Below are 21,042 nucleotides of genomic sequence, written 5' to 3' on the forward strand. Positions count from 1 at the left end.
TTTGATTAGAAACAAATCTGATGAATGCTCACTTTCACCTTTCAGTGATGATGTGAGGGTTCCATATTCTTTTTTCCTTTGATGAACAGTCTTTCCTGCTCTTTCCAAGAGGTGTCTCCTCTGAAGCAGCAGCAACAGCGCCCTCTGCAAAGAAAAGTCTAAAAAGCTTACAGCACCTGGTATTCCTAGGCAGTCTCCCATCCAAGTACTAACCAGGCCTGACCGTGCTTAGTTTCCGAGATCAGACGAGATCGGGCGTGTTCAGGGTGGTATGGCCGTAAGCGATTAACTCCACCCACAATACCTCCTTTATACATGTGAATCATCACCATCATCAATGGTTCTTCTGTTGCTTTGCAACCATAGCATCTTGAGGTGTGGGTGGGCGGGAGGGTCAATTGTTCCAAAATCAATCTCAGGGTGCAATTTTGTCATATCGTTGCAAGAAAAAAATCATTACAATTTTCAAAAATGACCTTCAGCAATATTGTCAGTGTTTCATATCCAGTTGTTTCCCTGATGCAGAGTAAACTCCCTGCTCTTTCATCGCTCTCTCCAAATAAGACAATTTGAAAATGATATGTTAATAAAACATGAATAAAGTAGTGTTTTGATTAGAAACAAATCTGATGAATGCTCACTTTCACCTTTCAGTGATGATGTGAGGGTTCCATATTCTTTTTTCCTTTGATGAACAGTCTTTCCTGCTCTTTCCAAGAGGTGTCTCCTCTGAAGCAGCAGCAACAGCGCCCTCTGCAAAGAAAAGTCTAAAAAGCTTACAGCACCTGGTATTCCCAGGCGGTCTCCAATTCAAGTACTAACCAGGCCCGACCCTGCTTAGCTTCCGAGATCAGACGAGATCGGGCGTGTTCAGGGTGGTATGGCCGTAAGCGATTAACTCCACCCACAATACCTCCTTTATACATGTGAATCATCACCATCATCAATGGTTCTTCTGTTGCTTTGCAACCATAGCATCTCGAGGTGTGGGTGGGCGGGAGGGTCAATTGTTCCAAAATCAATCTCAAGGTGCAATTTTGTCATATCGTTGCAAGAAAAAAATCATTACAATTTTCAAAAATGACCTTCAGCAATATTGTCAGTGTTTCATATCCAGTTGTTTCCCTGATGCAGAGGAAACTCCCTGCTCTTTCATCGCTCTCTCCAAATAAGACAATTTGAAAATGATATGTTAATAAAACATGAATAAAGTAGTGTTTTGATTAGAAACAAATCTGATGAATGCTCACTTTCACCTTTCAGTGATGATGTGAGGGTTCCATATTCTTTTTTCCTTTGATGAACAGTCTTTCCTGCTCTTTCCAAGAGGTGTCTCCTCTGAAGCAGCAGCAACAGCGCCCTCTGCAAAGAAAAGTCTAAAAAGCTTACAGCACCTGGTATTCCCAGGCGGTCTCCCATTCAAGTACTAACCAGGCCCGACCCTGCTTAGCTTCCGAGATCAGACGAGATCGGGCGTGTTCAGGGTGGTATGGCCGTAAGCAATTAACTCCACCCACAATACCTCCTTTATACATGTGAATCATCACCATCATCAATGGTTCTTCTGTTGCTTTGCAACCATAGCATCTTGAGGTGTGGGTGGGCGGGAGGGTCAATTGTTCCAAAATCAATCTCAAGGTGCAATTTTGTCATATCGTTGCAAGAAAAAAATCATTACAATTTTCAAAAATGACCTTCAGCAATATTGTCAGTGTTTCATATCCAGTTGTTTCCCTGATGCATAGTAAACTCCCTGCTCTTTCATCGCTCTCTCCAAATAAGACAATTTGAAAATGATATGTTAATAAAACATGAATAAAGTAGTGTTTTGATTAGAAACAAATCTGATGAATGCTCACTTTCACCTTTCAGTGATGATGTGAGGGTTCCATATTCTTTTTTCCTTTGATGAACAGTCTTTCCTGCTCTTTCCAAGAGGTGTCTCCTCTGAAGCAGCAGCAACAGCGCCCTCTGCAAAGAAAAGTCTAAAAAGCTTACAGCACCTGGTATTCCTAGGCAGTCTCCCATCCAAGTACTAACCAGGCCTGACCGTGCTTAGTTTCCGAGATCAGACGAGATCGGGCGTGTTCAGGGTGGTATGGCCGTAAGCGATTAACTCCACCCACAATACCTCCTTTATACATGTGAATCATCACCATCATCAATGGTTCTTCTGTTGCTTTGCAACCATAGAATCTTGAGGTGCGGGTGGGCAGGGGGGTCAATTGTTCCAAAATCAATCTCAAGGTGCAATTTTGTCATATCGTTGCAAGAAAAAAATCATTACAATTTTCAAAAATGACCTTCAGCAATATTGTCAGTGTTTCATATCCAGTTGTTTCCCTGATGCAGAGTAAACTCCCTGCTCTTTCATCGCTCTCTCCAAATAAGACAATTTGAAAATGATATGTTAATAAAACATGAATAAAGTAGTGTTTTGATTAGAAACAAATCTGATGAATGCTCACTTTCACCTTTCAGTGATGATGTGAGGGTTCCATATTCTTTTTTCCTTTGATGAACAGTCTTTCCTGCTCTTTCCAAGAGGTGTCTCCTCTGAAGCAGCAGCAACAGCGCCCTCTGCAAAGAAAAGTCTAAAAAGCTTACAGCACCTGGTATTCCCAGGCGGTCTCCCATTCAAGTACTAACCAGGCCCCACCCTGCGTAGCTTCCGAGATCAGACGAGATCGGGCGTGTTCAGGGTGGTATGGCCGTAAGCGATTAACTCCACCCACAATACCTCCTTTATACATGTGAATCATCACCATCATCAATGGTTCTTCTGTTGCTTTGCAACCATAGCATCTTGAGGTGTGGGTGGGCGGGAGGGTCAATTGTTCCAAAATCAATCTCAAGGTGCAATTTTGTCATATCGTTGCAAGAAAAAAATCATTACAATTTTCAAAAATGACCTTCAGCAATATTGTCAGTGTTTCATATCCAGTTGTTTCCCTGATGCAGAGGAAACTCCCTGCTCTTTCATCGCTCTCTCCAAATAAGACAATTTGAAAATGATATGTTAATAAAACATGAATAAAGTAGTGTTTTGATTAGAAACAAATCTGATGAATGCTCACTTTCACCTTTCAGTGATGATGTGAGGGTTCCATATTCTTTTTTCCTTTGATGAACAGTCTTTCCTGCTCTTTCCAAGAGGTGTCTCCTCTGAAGCAGCAGCAACAGCGCCCTCTGCAAAGAAAAGTCTAAAAAGCTTACAGCACCTGGTATTCCCAGGCGGTCTCCCATTCAAGTACTAACCAGGCCCGACCCTGCTTAGCTTCCGAGATCAGACGAGATCAGGCGTGTTCAGGGTGGTATGGCCGTAAGCGATTAACTCCACCCACAATACCTCCTTTATACATGTGAATCATCACCATCATCAATGGTTCTTCTGTTGCTTTGCAACCATAGCATCTTGAGGTGTGGGTGGGCGGGAGGGTCAATTGTTCCAAAATCAATCTCAAGGTGCAATTTTGTCATATCGTTGCAAGAAAAAAATCATTACAATTTTCAAAAATGACCTTCAGCAATATTGTCAGTGTTTCATATCCAGTTGTTTCCCTGATGCATAGTAAACTCCCTGCTCTTTCATCGCTCTCTCCAAATAAGACAATTTGAAAATGATATGTTAATAAAACATGAATAAAGTAGTGTTTTGATTAGAAACAAATCTGATGAATGCTCACTTTCACCTTTCAGTGATGATGTGAGGGTTCCATATTCTTTTTTCCTTTGATGAACAGTCTTTCCTGCTCTTTCCAAGAGGTGTCTCCTCTGAAGCAGCAGCAACAGCGCCCTCTGCAAAGAAAAGTCTAAAAAGCTTACAGCACCTGGTATTCCCAGGCGGTCTCCCATTCAAGTACTAACCAGGCCCCACCCTGCTTAGCTTCCGAGATCAGACGAGATCGGGCGTGTTCAGGGTGGTATGGCCGTAAGCGATTAACTCCACCCACAATACCTCCTTTATACATGTGAATCATCACCATCATCAATGGTTCTTCTGTTGCTTTGCAACCATAGCATCTTGATGTGTGGGTGGGCGGGAGGGTCAATTGTTCCAAAATCAATCTCAAGGTGCAATTTTGTCATATCGTTGCAAGAAAAAAATCATTACAATTTTCAAAAATGACCTTCAGCAATATTGTCAGTGTTTCATATCCAGTTGTTTCCCTGATGCAGAGGAAACTCCCTGCTCTTTCATCGCTCTCTCCAAATAAGACAATTTGAAAATGATATGTTAATAAAACATGAATAAATTAGTGTTTTGATTAGAAACAAATCTGATGAATGCTCACTTTCACCTTTCAGTGATGATGTGAGGGTTCCATATTCTTTTTTCCTTTGATGAACAGTCTTTCCTGCTCTTTCCAAGAGGTGTCTCCTCTGAAGCAGCAGCAACAGCGCCCTCTGCAAAGAAAAGTCTAAAAAGCTTACAGCACCTGGTATTCCCAGGCGGTCTCCCATTCAAGTACTAACCAGGCCCGACCCTGCTTAGCTTCCGAGATCGGACGAGATCGGGCGTGTTCAGGGTGGTATGGCCGTAAGCGATTAACTCCACCCACAATACCTCCTTTATACATGTGAATCATCACCATCATCAATGGTTCTTCTGTTGCTTTGCAACCATAGCATCTTGAGGTGTGGGTGGGCGGGAGGGTCAATTGTTCCAAAATCAATCTCAAGGTGCAATTTTGTCATATCGTTGCAAGAAAAAAATCATTACAATTTTCAAAAATGACCTTCAGCAATATTGTCAGTGTTTCATATCCAGTTGTTTCCCTGATGCAGAGTAAACTCCCTGCTCTCTAATTGCTCTCTCCAAATAAGACAATTTGAAAATGATATGTCAATAAAACATGAATAAAGTATTGTTTTGATTAGAAACAAATCTGATGAATGCTCACTTTCACCTTTCAGTGATGATGTGAGGGTTCCATATTCTTTTTTCCTTTGATGAACAGTCTTTCCTGCTCTTTCCAAGAGGTGTCTCCTCTGAAGCAGCAGCAACAGCGCCCTCTGCAAAGAAAAGTCTAAAAAGCTTACAGCACCTGGTATTCCTAGGCAGTCTCCCATCCAAGTACTAACCAGGCCTGACCGTGCTTAGTTTCCGAGATCAGACGAGATCGGGCGTGTTCAGGGTGGTATGGCCGTAAGCGATTAACTCCACCCACAATACCTCCTTTATACATGTGAATCATCACCATCATCAATGGTTCTTCTGTTGCTTTGCAACCATAGCATCTTGAGGTGTGGGTGGGCGGGAGGGTCAATTGTTCCAAAATCAATCTCAGGGTGCAATTTTGTCATATCGTTGCAAGAAAAAAATCATTACAATTTTCAAAAATGACCTTCAGCAATATTGTCAGTGTTTCATATCCAGTTGTTTCCCTGATGCAGAGTAAACTCCCTGCTCTTTCATCGCTCTCTCCAAATAAGACAATTTGAAAATGATATGTTAATAAAACATGAATAAAGTAGTGTTTTGATTAGAAACAAATCTGATGAATGCTCACTTTCACCTTTCAGTGATGATGTGAGGGTTCCATATTCTTTTTTCCTTTGATGAACAGTCTTTCCTGCTCTTTCCAAGAGGTGTCTCCTCTGAAGCAGCAGCAACAGCGCCCTCTGCAAAGAAAAGTCTAAAAAGCTTACAGCACCTGGTATTCCCAGGCGGTCTCCAATTCAAGTACTAACCAGGCCCGACCCTGCTTAGCTTCCGAGATCAGACGAGATCGGGCGTGTTCAGGGTGGTATGGCCGTAAGCGATTAACTCCACCCACAATACCTCCTTTATACATGTGAATCATCACCATCATCAATGGTTCTTCTGTTGCTTTGCAACCATAGCATCTCGAGGTGTGGGTGGGCGGGAGGGTCAATTGTTCCAAAATCAATCTCAAGGTGCAATTTTGTCATATCGTTGCAAGAAAAAAATCATTACAATTTTCAAAAATGACCTTCAGCAATATTGTCAGTGTTTCATATCCAGTTGTTTCCCTGATGCAGAGGAAACTCCCTGCTCTTTCATCGCTCTCTCCAAATAAGACAATTTGAAAATGATATGTTAATAAAACATGAATAAAGTAGTGTTTTGATTAGAAACAAATCTGATGAATGCTCACTTTCACCTTTCAGTGATGATGTGAGGGTTCCATATTCTTTTTTCCTTTGATGAACAGTCTTTCCTGCTCTTTCCAAGAGGTGTCTCCTCTGAAGCAGCAGCAACAGCGCCCTCTGCAAAGAAAAGTCTAAAAAGCTTACAGCACCTGGTATTCCCAGGCGGTCTCCCATTCAAGTACTAACCAGGCCCGACCCTGCTTAGCTTCCGAGATCGGACGAGATCAGGCGTGTTCAGGGTGGTATGGCCGTAAGCGATTAACTCCACCCACAATACCTCCTTTATACATGTGAATCATCACCATCATCAATGGTTCTTCTGTTGCTTTGCAACCATAGCATCTTGAGGTGTGGGTGGGCGGGAGGGTCAATTGTTCCAAAATCAATCTCAAGGTGCAATTTTGTCATATCGTTGCAAGAAAAAAATCATTACAATTTTCAAAAATGACCTTCAGCAATATTGTCAGTGTTTCATAACCAGTTGTTTCCCTGATGCAGAGTAAACTCCCTGCTCTTTCATCGCTCTCTCCAAATAAGACAATTTGAAAATGATATGTTAATAAAACATGAATAAAGTAGTGTTTTGATTAGAAACAAATCTGATGAATGCTCACTTTCACCTTTCAGTGATGATGTGAGGGTTCCATATTCTTTTTTCCTTTGATGAACAGTCTTTCCTGCTCTTTCCAAGAGGTGTCTCCTCTGAAGCAGCAGCAACAGCGCCCTCTGCAAAGAAAAGTCTAAAAAGCTTACAGCACCTGGTATTCCCAGGCGGTCTCCCATTCAAGTACTAACCAGGCCCGACCCTGCTTAGCTTCCGAGATCGGACGAGATCGGGCGTGTTCAGGGTGGTATGGCCGTAAGCGATTAACTCCACCCACAATACCTCCTTTATACATGTGAATCATCACCATCATCAATGGTTCTTCTGTTGCTTTGCAACCATAGCATCTTGAGGTGTGGGTGGGCGGGAGGGTCAATTGTTCCAAAATCAATCTCAAGGTGCAATTTTGTCATATCGTTGCAAGAAAAAAATCATTACAATTTTCAAAAATGACCTTCAGCAATATTGTCAGTGTTTCATAACCAGTTGTTTCCCTGATGCAGAGTAAACTCCCTGCTCTTTCATCGCTCTCTACAAATAAGACAATTTGAAAATGATATGTTAATAAAACATGAATAAAGTAGTGTTTTGATTAGAAACAAATCTGATGAATGCTCACTTTCACCTTTCAGTGATGATGTGAGGGTTCCATATTCTTTTTTCCTTTGATGAACAGTCTTTCCTGCTCTTTCCAAGAGGTGTCTCCTCTGAAGCAGCAGCAACAGCGCCCTCTGCAAAGAAAAGTCTAAAAAGCTTACAGCACCTGGTATTCCCAGGCGGTCTCCCATTCAAGTACTAACCAGGCCCGACCCTGCTTAGCTTCCGAGATCGGACGAGATCAGGCGTGTTCAGGGTGGTATGGCCGTAAGCGATTAACTCCACCCACAATACCTCCTTTATACATGTGAATCATCACCATCATCAATGGTTCTTCTGTTGCTTTGCAACCATAGCATCTTGAGGTGTGGGTGGGCGGGAGGGTCAATTGTTCCAAAATCAATCTCAAGGTGCAATTTTGTCATATCGTTGCAAGAAAAAAATCATTACAATTTTCAAAAATGACCTTCAGCAATATTGTCAGTGTTTCATAACCAGTTGTTTCCCTGATGCAGAGTAAACTCCCTGCTCTTTCATCGCTCTCTCCAAATAAGACAATTTGAAAATGATATGTTAATAAAACATGAATAAAGTAGTGTTTTGATTAGAAACAAATCTGATGAATGCTCACTTTCACCTTTCAGTGATGATGTGAGGGTTCCATATTCTTTTTTCCTTTGATGAACAGTCTTTCCTGCTCTTTCCAAGAGGTGTCTCCTCTGAAGCAGCAGCAACAGCGCCCTCTGCAAAGAAAAGTCTAAAAAGCTTACAGCACCTGGTATTCCCAGGCGGTCTCCCATTCAAGTACTAACCAGGCCCGACCCTGCTTAGCTTCCGAGATCGGACGAGATCGGGCGTGTTCAGGGTGGTATGGCCGTAAGCGATTAACTCCACCCACAATACCTCCTTTATACATGTGAATCATCACCATCATCAATGGTTCTTCTGTTGCTTTGCAACCATAGCATCTTGAGGTGTGGGTGGGCGGGAGGGTCAATTGTTCCAAAATCAATCTCAAGGTGCAATTTTGTCATATCGTTGCAAGAAAAAAATCATTACAATTTTCAAAAATGACCTTCAGCAATATTGTCAGTGTTTCATAACCAGTTGTTTCCCTGATGCAGAGTAAACTCCCTGCTCTTTCATCGCTCTCTACAAATAAGACAATTTGAAAATGATATGTTAATAAAACATGAATAAAGTAGTGTTTTGATTAGAAACAAATCTGATGAATGCTCACTTTCACCTTTCAGTGATGATGTGAGGGTTCCATATTCTTTTTTCCTTTGATGAACAGTCTTTCCTGCTCTTTCCAAGAGGTGTCTCCTCTGAAGCAGCAGCAACAGCGCCCTCTGCAAAGAAAAGTCTAAAAAGCTTACAGCACCTGGTATTCCCAGGCGGTCTCCCATTCAAGTACTAACCAGGCCCCACCCTGCTTAGCTTCCGAGATCGGACGAGATCGGGCGTGTTCAGGGTGGTATTGCCGTAAGCGATTAACTCCACCCACAATACCTCCTTTATACATGTGAATCATCACCATCATCAATGGTTCTTCTGTTGCTTTGCAACCATAGCATCTTGAGGTGTGGGTGGGCGGGAGGGTCAATTGTTCCAAAATCAATCTCAAGGTGCAATTTTGTCATATCGTTGCAAGAAAAAAATCATTACAATTTTCAAAAATGACCTTCAGCAATATTGTCAGTGTTTCATATCCAGTTGTTTCCCTGATGCAGAGGAAACTCCCTGCTCTTTCATCGCTCTCTCCAAATAAGACAATTTGAAAATGATATGTTAATAAAACATGAATAAAGTAGTGTTTTGATTAGAAACAAATCTGATGAATGCTCACTTTCACCTTTCAGTGATGATGTGAGGGTTCCATATTCTTTTTTCCTTTGATGAACAGTCTTTCCTGCTCTTTCCAAGAGGTGTCTCCTCTGAAGCAGCAGCAACAGCGCCCTCTGCAAAGAAAAGTCTAAAAAGCTTACAGCACCTGGTATTCCCAGGCGGTCTCCCATTCAAGTACTAACCAGGCCCGACCCTGCTTAGCTTCCGAGATCAGACGAGATCGGGCGTGTTCAGGGTGGTATGGCCGTAAGCAATTAACTCCACCCACAATACCTCCTTTATACATGTGAATCATCACCATCATCAATGATTCTTCTGTTGCTTTGCAACCATAGCATCTTGAGGTGTGGGTGGGCGGGAGGGTCAATTGTTCCAAAATCAATCTCAAGGTGCAATTTTGTCATATCGTTGCAAGAAAAAAATCATTACAATTTTCAAAAATGACCTTCAGCAATATTGTCAGTGTTTCATATCCAGTTGTTTCCCTGATGCATAGTAAACTCCCTGCTCTTTCATCGCTCTCTCCAAATAAGACAATTTGAAAATGATATGTTAATAAAACATGAATAAAGTAGTGTTTTGATTAGAAACAAATCTGATGAATGCTCACTTTCACCTTTCAGTGATGATGTGAGGGTTCCATATTCTTTTTTCCTTTGATGAACAGTCTTTCCTGCTCTTTCCAAGAGGTGTCTCCTCTGAAGCAGCAGCAACAGCGCCCTCTGCAAAGAAAAGTCTAAAAAGCTTACAGCACCTGGTATTCCCAGGCGGTCTCCCATTCAAGTACTAACCAGGCCCGACCCTGCTTAGCTTCCGAGATCGGACAAGATCAGGCGTGTTCAGGGTGGTATGGCCGTAAGCGATTAACTCCACCCACAATACCTCCTTTATACATGTGAATCATCACCATCATCAATGGTTCTTCTGTTGCTTTGCAACCATAGCATCTTGAGGTGTGGGTGGGCGGGAGGGTCAATTGTTCCAAAATCAATCTCAAGGTGCAATTTTGTCATATCGTTGCAAGAAAAAAATCATTACAATTTTCAAAAATGACCTTCAGCAATATTGTCAGTGTTTCATAACCAGTTGTTTCCCTGATGCAGAGTAAACTCCCTGCTCTTTCATCGCTCTCTCCAAATAAGACAATTTGAAAATGATATGTTAATAAAACATGAATAAAGTAGTGTTTTGATTAGAAACAAATCTGATGAATGCTCACTTTCACCTTTCAGTGATGATGTGAGGGTTCCATATTCTTTTTTCCTTTGATGAACAGTCTTTCCTGCTCTTTCCAAGAGGTGTCTCCTCTGAAGCAGCAGCAACAGCGCCCTCTGCAAAGAAAAGTCTAAAAAGCTTACAGCACCTGGTATTCCCAGGCGGTCTCCCATTCAAGTACTAACCAGGCCCGACCCTGCTTAGCTTCCGAGATCGGACGAGATCGGGCGTGTTCAGGGTGGTATGGCCGTAAGCGATTAACTCCACCCACAATACCTCCTTTATACATGTGAATCATCACCATCATCAATGGTTCTTCTGTTGCTTTGCAACCATAGCATCTTGAGGTGTGGGTGGGCGGGAGGGTCAATTGTTCCAAAATCAATCTCAAGGTGCAATTTTGTCATATCGTTGCAAGAAAAAAATCATTACAATTTTCAAAAATGACCTTCAGCAATATTGTCAGTGTTTCATAACCAGTTGTTTCCCTGATGCAGAGTAAACTCCCTGCTCTTTCATCGCTCTCTACAAATAAGACAATTTGAAAATGATATGTTAATAAAACATGAATAAAGTAGTGTTTTGATTAGAAACAAATCTGATGAATGCTCACTTTCACCTTTCAGTGATGATGTGAGGGTTCCATATTCTTTTTTCCTTTGATGAACAGTCTTTCCTGCTCTTTCCAAGAGGTGTCTCCTCTGAAGCAGCAGCAACAGCGCCCTCTGCAAAGAAAAGTCTAAAAAGCTTACAGCACCTGGTATTCCCAGGCGGTCTCCCATTCAAGTACTAACCAGGCCCCACCCTGCTTAGCTTCCGAGATCGGACGAGATCGGGCGTGTTCAGGGTGGTATTGCCGTAAGCGATTAACTCCACCCACAATACCTCCTTTATACATGTGAATCATCACCATCATCAATGGTTCTTCTGTTGCTTTGCAACCATAGCATCTTGAGGTGTGGGTGGGCGGGAGGGTCAATTGTTCCAAAATCAATCTCAAGGTGCAATTTTGTCATATCGTTGCAAGAAAAAAATCATTACAATTTTCAAAAATGACCTTCAGCAATATTGTCAGTGTTTCATAACCAGTTGTTTCCCTGATGCAGAGTAAACTCCCTGCTCTTTCATCGCTCTCTCCAAATAAGACAATTTGAAAATGATATGTTAATAAAACATGAATAAAGTAGTGTTTTGATTAGAAACAAATCTGATGAATGCTCACTTTCACCTTTCAGTGATGATGTGAGGGTTCCATATTCTTTTTTCCTTTGATGAACAGTCTTTCCTGCTCTTTCCAAGAGGTGTCTCCTCTGAAGCAGCAGCAACAGCGCCCTCTGCAAAGAAAAGTCTAAAAAGCTTACAGCACCTGGTATTCCCAGGCGGTCTCCCATTCAAGTACTAACCAGGCCCCACCCTGCTTAGCTTCCGAGATCGGACGAGATCGGGCGTGTTCAGGGTGGTATTGCCGTAAGCAATTAACTCCACCCACAATACCTCCTTTATACATGTGAATCATCACCATCATCAATGGTTCTTCTGTTGCTTTGCAACCATAGCATCTTGAGGTGTGGGTGGGCGGGAGGGTCAATTGTTCCAAAATCAATCTCAAGGTGCAATTTTGTCATATCGTTGCAAGAAAAAAATCATTACAATTTTCAAAAATGACCTTCAGCAATATTGTCAGTGTTTCATATCCAGTTGTTTCCCTGATGCAGAGTAAACTCCCTGCTCTTTCATCGCTCTCTCCAAATAAGACAATTTGAAAATGATATGTTAATAAAACATGAATAAAGTAGTGTTTTGATTAGAAACAAATCTGATGAATGCTCACTTTCACCTTTCAGTGATGATGTGAGGGTTCCATATTCTTTTTTCCTTTGATGAACAGTCTTTCCTGCTCTTTCCAAGAGGTGTCTCCTCTGAAGCAGCAGCAACAGTGCCCTCTGCAAAGAAAAGTCTAAAAAGCTTACAGCACCTGGTATTCCCAGGCGGTCTCCCATTCAAGTACTAACCAGGCCCGACCCTGCTTAGCTTCCGAGATCAGACGAGATCGGGCGTGTTCAGGGTGGTATGGCCGTAAGCGATTAACTCCACCCACAATACCTCCTTTATACATGTGAATCATCACCATCATCAATGGTTCTTCTGTTGCTTTGCAACCATAGCATCTTGAGGTGTGGGTGGGCGGGAGGGTCAATTGTTCCAAAATCAATCTCAAGGTGCAATTTTGTCATATCGTTGCAAGAAAAAAATCATTACAATTTTCAAAAATGACCTTCAGCAATATTGTCAGTGTTTCATATCCAGTTGTTTCCCTGATGCAGAGGAAACTCCCTGCTCTTTCATCGCTCTCTCCAAATAAGACAATTTGAAAATGATATGTTAATAAAACATGAATAAAGTAGTGTTTTGATTAGAAACAAATCTGATGAATGCTCACTTTCACCTTTCAGTGATGATGTGAGGGTTCCATATTCTTTTTTCCTTTGATGAACAGTCTTTCCTGCTCTTTCCAAGAGGTGTCTCCTCTGAAGCAGCAGCAACAGCGCCCTCTGCAAAGAAAAGTCTAAAAAGCTTACAGCACCTGGTATTCCCAGGCGGTCTCCCATTCAAGTACTAACCAGGCCCGACCCTGCTTAGCTTCCGAGATCGGACGAGATCGGGCGTGTTCAGGGTGGTATGGCCGTAAGCGATTAACTCCACCCACAATACCTCCTTTATACATGTGAATCATCACCATCATCAATGGTTCTTCTGTTGCTTTGCAACCATAGCATCTTGAGGTGTGGGTGGGCGGGAGGGTCAATTGTTCCAAAATCAATCTCAAGGTGCAATTTTGTCATATCGTTGCAAGAAAAAAATCATTACAATTTTCAAAAATGACCTTCAGCAATATTGTCAGTGTTTCATATCCAGTTGTTTCCCTGATGCAGAGTAAACTCCCCGCTCTCTCATTGCTCTCTCCAAATAAGACAATTTGAAAATGATATGTCAATAAAACATGAATAAAGTAGTGTTTTGATTAGAAACAAATCTGATGAATGCTCACTTTCACCTTTCAGTGATGATGTGAGGGTTCCATATTCTTTTTTCCTTTGATGAACAGTCTTTCCTGCTCTTTCCAAGAGGTGTCTCCTCTGAAGCAGCAGCAACAGCGCCCTCTGCAAAGAAAAGTCTAAAAAGCTTACAGCACCTGGTATTCCCAGGCGGTCTCCCATTCAAGTACTAACCAGGCCCCACCCTGCTTAGCTTCCGAGATCGGACGAGATCGGGCGTGTTCAGGGTGGTATGGCCGTAAGCGATTAACTCCACCCACAATACCTCCTTTATACATGTGAATCATCACCATCATCAATGGTTCTTCTGTTGCTTTGCAACCATAGCATCTTGAGGTGTGGGTGGGCGGGAGGGTCAATTGTTCCAAAATCAATCTCAAGGTGCAATTTTGTCATATCGTTGCAAGAAAAAAATCATTACAATTTTCAAAAATGACCTTCAGCAATATTGTCAGTGTTTCATATCCAGTTGTTTCCCTGATGCAGAGGAAACTCCCTGCTCTTTCATCGCTCTCTCCAAATAAGACAATTTGAAAATGATATGTTAATAAAACATGAATAAAGTAGTGTTTTGATTAGAAACAAATCTGATGAATGCTCACTTTCACCTTTCAGTGATGATGTGAGGGTTCCATATTCTTTTTTCCTTTGATGAACAGTCTTTCCTGCTCTTTCCAAGAGGTGTCTCCTCTGAAGCAGCAGCAACAGTGCCCTCTGCAAAGAAAAGTCTAAAAAGCTTACAGCACCTGGTATTCCCAGGCGGTCTCCCATTCAAGTACTAACCAGGCCCGACCCTGCTTAGCTTCCGAGATCGGACGAGATCGGGCGTGTTCAGGATGGTATGGCCGTAAGCGATTAACTCCACCCACAATACCTCCTTTATACATGTGAATCATCATCATCATCAATGGTTCTTCTGTTGCTTTGCAACCATAGCATCTTGAGGTGTGGGTGGGCGGGAGGGTCAATTGTTCCAAAATCAATCTCAAGGTGCAATTTTGTCATATCGTTGCAAGAAAAAAATCATTACAATTTTCAAAAATGACCTTCAGCAATATTGTCAGTGTTTCATAACCAGTTGTTTCCCTGATGCAGAGTAAACTCCCTGCTCTCTCATCGCTCTCTCCAAATAAGACAATTTGAAAATGATATGTCAATAAAACATGAATAAAGTAGTGTTTTGATTAGAAACAAATCTGATGAATGCTCACTTTCACCTTTCAGTGATGATGTGAGGGTTCCATATTCTTTTTTCCTTTGATGAACAGTCTTTCCTGCTCTTTCCAAGAGGTGTCTCCTCTGAAGCAGCAGCAACAGCGCCCTCTGCAAAGAAAAGTCTAAAAAGCTTACAGCACCTGGTATTCCCAGGCGGTCTCCCATTCAAGTACTAACCAGGCCCGACCCTGCTTAGCTTCCGAGATCGGACGAGATCGGGCGTGTTCAGGGTGGTATGGCCGTAAGCGATTAACTCCACCCACAATACCTCCTTTATACATGTGAATCATCACCATCATCAATGGTTCTTTTGTTGCTTTGCAACCATAGCATCTTGAGGTGTGGGTGGGCGGGAGGGTCAATTGTTCCAAAATCAATCTCAAGGTGCAATTTTGTCATATCGTTGCAAGAAAAAAATCATTACAATTTTCAAAAATGACCTTCAGCAATATTGTCAGTGTTTCATATCCAGTTGTTTCCCTGATGCAGAGGAAACTCCCTGCTCTTTCATCGCTCTCTCCAAATAAGACAATTTGAAAATGATATGTTAATAAAACATGAATAAAGTAGTGTTTTGATTAGAAACAAATCTGATGAATGCTCACTTTCACCTTTCAGTGATGATGTGAGGGTTCCATATTCTTTTTTCCTTTGATGAACAGTCTTTCCTGCTCTTTCCAAGAGGTGTCTCCTCTGAAGCAGCAGCAACAGCGCCCTCTGCAAAGAAAAGTCTAAAATGCTTACAGCACCTGGTATTCCCAGGTGGTCTCCCATTCAAGTACTAACCAGGCCCGACCCTGCTTAGCTTCCGAGATCAGACGAGATCGGGCGTGTTCAGGGTGGTATGGCCGTAAGCGATTAACTCCACCCACAATACCTCCTTTATACATGTGAATCATCACCATCATCAATGGTTCTTCTGTTGCTTTGCAACCATAGCATCTTGAGGTGTGGGTGGGCGGGAGGGTCAATTGTTCCAAAATCAATCTCAAGGTGCAATTTTGTCATATCGTTGCAAGAAAAAAATCATTACAATTTTCAAAAATGACCTTCAGCAATATTGTCAGTGTTTCATATCCAGTTGTTTCCCTGATGCAGAGTAAACTCCCTGCTCTCTCATTGCTCTCTCCAAATAAGACAATTTGAAAATGATATGTCAATAAAACATGAATAAAGTAGGGTTTTGATTAGAAACAAATCTGATGAATGCTCACTTTCACCTTTCAGTGATGATGTGAGGGTTCCATATTCTTTTTTCCTTTGATGAACAGTCTTTCCTGCTCTTTCCAAGAGGTGTCTCCTCTGAAGCAGCAGCAACAGCGCCCTCTGCAAAGAAAAGTCTAAAAAGCTTACAGCACCTGGTATTCCCAGGCGGTCTCCCATTCAAGTACTAACCAGGCCCGACCCTGCTTAGCTTCCGAGATCGGACGAGATCAGGCGTGTTCAGGGTGGTATGGCCGTAAGCGATTAACTCCACCCACAATACCTCCTTTATACATGTGAATCATCACCATCATCAATGGTTCTTCTCTTGCTTTGCAACCATAGCATCTTGAGGTGTGGGTGGGCGGGAGGGTCAATTGTTCCAAAATCAATCTCAAGGTGCAATTTTGTCATATCGTTGCAAGAAAAAAATCATTACAATTTTCAAAAATGACCTTCAGCAATATTGTCAGTGTTTCATAACCAGTTGTTTCCCTGATGCAGAGTAAACTCCCTGCTCTTTCATCGCTCTCTCCAAATAAGACAATTTGAAAATGATATGTTAATAAAACATGAATAAAGTAGTGTTTTGATTAGAAACAAATCTGATGAATGCTCACTTTCACCTTTCAGTGATGATGTGAGGGTTCCATATTCTTTTTTCCTTTGATGAACAGTCTTTCCTGCTCTTTCCAAGAGGTGTCTCCTCTGAAGCAGCAGCAACAGCGCCCTCTGCAAAGAAAAGTCTAAAAAGCTTACAGCACCTGGTATTCCCAGGCGGTCTCCCATTCAAGTACTAACCAGGCCCGACCCTGCTTAGCTTCCGAGATCAGACGAGATCGGGCGTGTTCAGGGTGGTATGGCCGTAAGCGATTAACTCCACCCACAATACCTCCTTTATACATGTGAATCATCACCATCATCAATGGTTCTTCTGTTGCTTTGCAACCATAGCATCTTGAGGTGTGGGTGGGCGGGAGGGTCAATTGTTCCAAAATCAATCTCAAGGTGCAATTTTGTCATATCGTTGCAAGAAAAAAATCATTACAATTTTCAAAAATGACCTTCAGCAATATTGTCAGTGTTTCATATCCAGTTGTTTCCCTGATGCAGAGTAAATTCCCTGCTCTTTCATCGCTCTCTCCAAATAAGACAATTTGAAAATGATATGTTAATAAAACATGAATAAAGTAGTGTTTTGATTAGAAACAAATCTGATGAATGCTCACTTTCACCTTTCAGTGATGATGTGAGGGTTCCATATTCTTTTTTCCTTTGATGAACAGTCTTTCCTGCTCTTTCCAAGAGGTGTCTCCTCTGAAGCAGCAGCAACAGCGCCCTCTGCAAAGAAAAGTCTAAAAAGCTTACAGCACCTGGTATTCCCAGGCGGTCTCCAATTCAAGTACTAACCAGGCCCGACCCTGCTTAGCTTCCGAGATCAGACGAGATCTGGCGTGTTTTTTTTTTTTTTTTTATTATCAAAAATACATAATTTTCATACATTTTATGTACAGATATTACATTTATATACATATCTCGTCATTATCTCAGACTACTGTCTGAGATAAGACCCACACTTCCATAGATAATGAATATTTAAGTCAGAAAATGAGAAAAACAGAAAACATCAGAAAAACCAACAACAATGCAACAACAAAACAAACAAACAAACAAACAAACAAACAAAATAAAATAAACAAAACAACAAAACAACAAAACAAAACAAAACCAATAAGAAGACACCTAATTTTTTTAAAAATGCCATTACATATTGACACTTACAGCTGGCACATACAACACTTTTCATTCATTTTTGCCGAAATCAAATTCCACATTCCCATCATCTGTTACCTCTATCAGAGTGCTTCCATCCACAAATCCTTTTTTAAACTCTTCTTTTTCCGTGTATCTGTGTATCATGTTTACATCTCTTTTTATCATGTTTTTAAACACACTCCATACTTCAGCTTTTTTCTTTTCATAATGGGCCAAGTTTCTCCTGAGTTTAACTGCATATCTTGCATGACTCAACACATAGTTTAACAGATTAATATTACACTCTTTCACTCTGCCATTCATCCCAAACAGCCACATCTTTCTCCATTCCATCCTTTCTATCAATTTCCCTTCCCAGCATCTGCTTATCGTTCCTTTCATCCTCTCAAAGAAACTTTCTAACTCACTGCATTCGACAAACTCATGCATACATGTTTCCACTTTTATCTTACACACATCACATTCCTTTTTCACATTCACATCAAACTTGCTTATGATCAGGTTATTGAAAATTCTATTGTGTCTCAAGAGATAATCAAAGTTTTCACACTCTATGCTGTTCCATTTCACTCTTAGATTCATCCATATCTTTTCTGCATCCAGTCCATCCATAACTTTCTTCCATACATTCTCAGCAGCCGGTCTTCTCACTTCTTCCCCTCTTAAACATTTATAGAGTATTTTTGTTTTCACACAGTTCAGACTCATTCTGCTCTCTCCTTTGCCCACATACATTTCTATCTCTCTTTCATCCCTCACCCCAGCCTCTCTCTCAATCATGTCCATCCATTCTTTCGGCATTGCCTTTTTAATTTTTTCCATTATTGCTTCTGCTGTTCCCAACCATATCTCGTCCCCCCTCCCTCTTACTTCATCCACTATCGCTTGTGCTCCCATGAAGCCTGGAACATGCTCGTACACTATATCCTTTACTTTCCTGATCCCTGCATTCCATATGGTTCTGTTGTATATTGTTGCTCCATTAATTGTTATTTTTGGGTTTAGAAAAACTGGTTGCTCCCATACTTGCTTCACATTCTTACAGTCATACGTCACATTTTTTAGGAATTCCCCCCATGCTCCAAGCATTTCTTTGAGGATCTCTGTTGTTTCAGACATCATCCCTTTCTTCAGTTCCATGTACACACCGCTTTCACCACATCCTCCACTCTTTTTAATTGCCTCTCCCAAGAACACCTTCCACACTTGATCTTTCTTGTTCTTTAGATACCTCGTCATCATTTTTACTCTTAGTGCTTTCTTTTTCTTTTCCAGGTTGATCAGTTTTAGGCCTCCATCTTCATACTCATTTTCTAGGACTTCCTTTGCTATTCTCGCCCCCTTCCCATCCCACAAGAAGTCACTCACTATCTTGTCTACATCCTTCAGCACTTTCTCTGGCACATCCAAAACATTCATTATATATATTAATTTGCTCATGATTAGTGCATTTACCACTATCACTTTCCCTTTCAGTTTTAATCCTCTCCGTTTCCACATTCCCAACGTCTTTTTTATGTTGTTTACTATCCCTTCATATTGCCTATCTCTCCCTTCTCTATCTTCAATCCCTAAGTTCACTCCTAACACCTTCATGTATTCGTTGTTCTCTTTTAGTCTTTTTACTTCTTCCCCTACTCTGCTCTCTCCTATGCACATGATTTCTGATTTTTCTATATTTAATTTTGCTCCTGATGCCCTACCAAATAGTTCTACACTTTCTAACGTCTCTGCTACGCTTTCCTTGTCTACCACTGTCACCGTTGTGTCGTCTGCATATTGATATAACGTGCTCACCTGTCCACCCGGTAGTTCTATGCCCTTTATTTTCTTGTTTTGTAATATTAATGCCGCTAACGGCTCTGCGGACAATGCGTACAGGAGAGCCGATAACGGACATCCCTGTCTTACTGATCTTTCTATTCTAAATTCATTTGTGATTATTCCATTAATTTTTACCTTGCTTGCTGCTTTCTCATACATTGTCCTAATCCTCCCTATCATCTTATTTCCAAAACCTGCTTTCCCTAATACTTTATATAGATAACTGTGGTCTACTCTGTCGAATGCTTTGTTTTGATCTATGCTTAGTACTATCCCTTTCCTGTTCTCTTTCATGTATGTTATTGTGTCTCTGATGCTGCTTATAGTGTCTGCTATGTCCCTACCTGGTATGCTATATGCTTGTGTGCTCCCAACCACCGTCCCTATAACTTTCTTTATCCTGTTTGCTAATACCTTTGCTAAGATTTTATAGTCGCCATTTAACATTGTCAGTGGTCTGTAATTTTCTAAATTATCCCTGCTCCCTTTTTTGTGAATTATGCTTACTAGCCCTGTTGTCATGCTTTGCGGTATCTTTCCCTTTTCTTCTATCCATTTATATAACTTCTCTAATACTGGTGTTAATTCTTCTCTAAACTCTATGTAGAATTCTCCTATTAAGCCGTCTGTTCCTGGACTTTTATTTCTCCCTAACCCGCTTATTGCTGTCTCTATCTCCTCTCTACTTATCTCTCCCTCACACATCTCTCTGTCATTCTCGCTTATCCTATTCTTTATTTTCTCAATCACTTGTCTGCTACTCTCATTGTCTACCTCTTCTTTCTTGTACAGCTCTCTGTAAAATTCTTCTACTCTCTCTGCTATTCCAGCTATGTCTTTTATCTTCTCTCCTCTCTTTCCCTCCACTTGTTCAATGTAGTTGTTTTTCTGCCTTGTTTTCTCTAGCCCTAGGAAATATCCTGTGCATTTCTCTCCCTCTATGGTGTATCTTGCTCTGCTTCTGATGATTGCTCCTTGGCATTTTCCCTGTTCTATTTCTTTTAGTTCATTTTTTTTTTTAATGTACTCTTTTGTGTCATAATTTTCCTCTTTTTCAGCTTTCTCTTCCTCTCTTTCTATCTCCCTCACTAACCACTTTTCTCTCTCTTTCCCTTTCTTGCTCTTGTTCCTACCATATTTTTTGCTTATTTCTTTTATTCCTTCTTTTAATTTTTCCCACCACCGCCCTATGTCCTCCTCATACATTCTCTCATTCATCTCCCATTTTATGTATTCTCTCACACCTTCTTTATATTTTTTTTCCTTAAGTAGCTCTCCATTCAAACACCACACCCCACCTCCTCTTGTCTTTGTTTCTTGCCCTAGCGTGAATTTTAGCATCATGTGATCGCTGAGTGTTGTTATTTTGTACTGTATTTCACCTATTGTTTCTGCTAATTTTTTGTACTTAACACTAAGTCTATTCTGCTTTGTTTTAGTTCTCCCTTCACCACTTGTTTCCTCGAAAATACTTTTGCCTCTGGGTTTCTTTCCCTCCACACATCACACAGTTTTTTCTCTCTTTTTATCTTTTGTAATGCCCCTCTTGATGAGTCGTTTTTAAATTTCATTTTCCCAGAGACATCT

The 21,042-nt window shown here is 41.2% G+C and overlaps 28 non-coding genes across 28 annotated transcripts; all 28 read right to left on the reverse strand.

Moving 5' to 3' along the window:
• Positions 1-164: 164 nt before the first annotated feature.
• LOC138409591 (5S ribosomal RNA) lies at positions 165-283 on the reverse strand. Its single transcript, XR_011242725.1, has one exon. It is a non-coding gene; the product is annotated as a 5S ribosomal RNA (ribosomal RNA).
• Positions 284-773: 490 nt separating this feature from the next.
• On the reverse strand, positions 774-892 carry LOC138409096 (5S ribosomal RNA). The gene has a single exon (XR_011242417.1). It is a non-coding gene; the product is annotated as a 5S ribosomal RNA (ribosomal RNA).
• A 490-nt stretch (positions 893-1,382) lies between these two features.
• Positions 1,383-1,501, reverse strand: LOC138408227 (5S ribosomal RNA). The gene has a single exon (XR_011241546.1). It is a non-coding gene; the product is annotated as a 5S ribosomal RNA (ribosomal RNA).
• A 490-nt stretch (positions 1,502-1,991) lies between these two features.
• Positions 1,992-2,110, reverse strand: LOC138409592 (5S ribosomal RNA). The gene has a single exon (XR_011242726.1). It is a non-coding gene; the product is annotated as a 5S ribosomal RNA (ribosomal RNA).
• Positions 2,111-2,600: 490 nt separating this feature from the next.
• LOC138409078 (5S ribosomal RNA) lies at positions 2,601-2,719 on the reverse strand. Its single transcript, XR_011242399.1, has one exon. It is a non-coding gene; the product is annotated as a 5S ribosomal RNA (ribosomal RNA).
• A 490-nt stretch (positions 2,720-3,209) lies between these two features.
• Positions 3,210-3,328, reverse strand: LOC138408696 (5S ribosomal RNA). The gene has a single exon (XR_011242015.1). It is a non-coding gene; the product is annotated as a 5S ribosomal RNA (ribosomal RNA).
• A 490-nt stretch (positions 3,329-3,818) lies between these two features.
• On the reverse strand, positions 3,819-3,937 carry LOC138408362 (5S ribosomal RNA). The gene has a single exon (XR_011241681.1). It is a non-coding gene; the product is annotated as a 5S ribosomal RNA (ribosomal RNA).
• A 490-nt stretch (positions 3,938-4,427) lies between these two features.
• LOC138407879 (5S ribosomal RNA) lies at positions 4,428-4,546 on the reverse strand. Its single transcript, XR_011241197.1, has one exon. It is a non-coding gene; the product is annotated as a 5S ribosomal RNA (ribosomal RNA).
• A 490-nt stretch (positions 4,547-5,036) lies between these two features.
• On the reverse strand, positions 5,037-5,155 carry LOC138409593 (5S ribosomal RNA). Its single transcript, XR_011242727.1, has one exon. It is a non-coding gene; the product is annotated as a 5S ribosomal RNA (ribosomal RNA).
• Positions 5,156-5,645: 490 nt separating this feature from the next.
• Positions 5,646-5,764, reverse strand: LOC138409097 (5S ribosomal RNA). Its single transcript, XR_011242418.1, has one exon. It is a non-coding gene; the product is annotated as a 5S ribosomal RNA (ribosomal RNA).
• A 490-nt stretch (positions 5,765-6,254) lies between these two features.
• LOC138408482 (5S ribosomal RNA) lies at positions 6,255-6,373 on the reverse strand. The gene has a single exon (XR_011241801.1). It is a non-coding gene; the product is annotated as a 5S ribosomal RNA (ribosomal RNA).
• A 490-nt stretch (positions 6,374-6,863) lies between these two features.
• Positions 6,864-6,982, reverse strand: LOC138407880 (5S ribosomal RNA). The gene has a single exon (XR_011241198.1). It is a non-coding gene; the product is annotated as a 5S ribosomal RNA (ribosomal RNA).
• A 490-nt stretch (positions 6,983-7,472) lies between these two features.
• On the reverse strand, positions 7,473-7,591 carry LOC138408483 (5S ribosomal RNA). Its single transcript, XR_011241802.1, has one exon. It is a non-coding gene; the product is annotated as a 5S ribosomal RNA (ribosomal RNA).
• A 490-nt stretch (positions 7,592-8,081) lies between these two features.
• Positions 8,082-8,200, reverse strand: LOC138407881 (5S ribosomal RNA). The gene has a single exon (XR_011241199.1). It is a non-coding gene; the product is annotated as a 5S ribosomal RNA (ribosomal RNA).
• A 490-nt stretch (positions 8,201-8,690) lies between these two features.
• LOC138408655 (5S ribosomal RNA) lies at positions 8,691-8,809 on the reverse strand. Its single transcript, XR_011241974.1, has one exon. It is a non-coding gene; the product is annotated as a 5S ribosomal RNA (ribosomal RNA).
• Positions 8,810-9,299: 490 nt separating this feature from the next.
• Positions 9,300-9,418, reverse strand: LOC138408228 (5S ribosomal RNA). The gene has a single exon (XR_011241547.1). It is a non-coding gene; the product is annotated as a 5S ribosomal RNA (ribosomal RNA).
• A 490-nt stretch (positions 9,419-9,908) lies between these two features.
• LOC138409074 (5S ribosomal RNA) lies at positions 9,909-10,027 on the reverse strand. The gene has a single exon (XR_011242395.1). It is a non-coding gene; the product is annotated as a 5S ribosomal RNA (ribosomal RNA).
• Positions 10,028-10,517: 490 nt separating this feature from the next.
• Positions 10,518-10,636, reverse strand: LOC138407882 (5S ribosomal RNA). The gene has a single exon (XR_011241200.1). It is a non-coding gene; the product is annotated as a 5S ribosomal RNA (ribosomal RNA).
• A 490-nt stretch (positions 10,637-11,126) lies between these two features.
• Positions 11,127-11,245, reverse strand: LOC138408656 (5S ribosomal RNA). The gene has a single exon (XR_011241975.1). It is a non-coding gene; the product is annotated as a 5S ribosomal RNA (ribosomal RNA).
• Positions 11,246-11,735: 490 nt separating this feature from the next.
• On the reverse strand, positions 11,736-11,854 carry LOC138408658 (5S ribosomal RNA). The gene has a single exon (XR_011241977.1). It is a non-coding gene; the product is annotated as a 5S ribosomal RNA (ribosomal RNA).
• A 490-nt stretch (positions 11,855-12,344) lies between these two features.
• On the reverse strand, positions 12,345-12,463 carry LOC138408229 (5S ribosomal RNA). The gene has a single exon (XR_011241548.1). It is a non-coding gene; the product is annotated as a 5S ribosomal RNA (ribosomal RNA).
• Positions 12,464-12,953: 490 nt separating this feature from the next.
• On the reverse strand, positions 12,954-13,072 carry LOC138407883 (5S ribosomal RNA). The gene has a single exon (XR_011241201.1). It is a non-coding gene; the product is annotated as a 5S ribosomal RNA (ribosomal RNA).
• A 490-nt stretch (positions 13,073-13,562) lies between these two features.
• LOC138408287 (5S ribosomal RNA) lies at positions 13,563-13,681 on the reverse strand. The gene has a single exon (XR_011241606.1). It is a non-coding gene; the product is annotated as a 5S ribosomal RNA (ribosomal RNA).
• Positions 13,682-14,171: 490 nt separating this feature from the next.
• Positions 14,172-14,290, reverse strand: LOC138408459 (5S ribosomal RNA). The gene has a single exon (XR_011241778.1). It is a non-coding gene; the product is annotated as a 5S ribosomal RNA (ribosomal RNA).
• A 490-nt stretch (positions 14,291-14,780) lies between these two features.
• On the reverse strand, positions 14,781-14,899 carry LOC138407884 (5S ribosomal RNA). The gene has a single exon (XR_011241202.1). It is a non-coding gene; the product is annotated as a 5S ribosomal RNA (ribosomal RNA).
• A 490-nt stretch (positions 14,900-15,389) lies between these two features.
• Positions 15,390-15,508, reverse strand: LOC138408319 (5S ribosomal RNA). The gene has a single exon (XR_011241638.1). It is a non-coding gene; the product is annotated as a 5S ribosomal RNA (ribosomal RNA).
• Positions 15,509-15,998: 490 nt separating this feature from the next.
• LOC138408484 (5S ribosomal RNA) lies at positions 15,999-16,117 on the reverse strand. The gene has a single exon (XR_011241803.1). It is a non-coding gene; the product is annotated as a 5S ribosomal RNA (ribosomal RNA).
• A 490-nt stretch (positions 16,118-16,607) lies between these two features.
• LOC138408230 (5S ribosomal RNA) lies at positions 16,608-16,726 on the reverse strand. Its single transcript, XR_011241549.1, has one exon. It is a non-coding gene; the product is annotated as a 5S ribosomal RNA (ribosomal RNA).
• Positions 16,727-21,042: the final 4,316 nt, after the last annotated feature.

This window comes from Paralichthys olivaceus, chromosome 5 (genome assembly GCF_024713975.1).
Source record: "Paralichthys olivaceus isolate ysfri-2021 chromosome 5, ASM2471397v2, whole genome shotgun sequence".
Taxonomy (NCBI): domain Eukaryota; kingdom Metazoa; phylum Chordata; class Actinopteri; order Pleuronectiformes; family Paralichthyidae; genus Paralichthys; species Paralichthys olivaceus.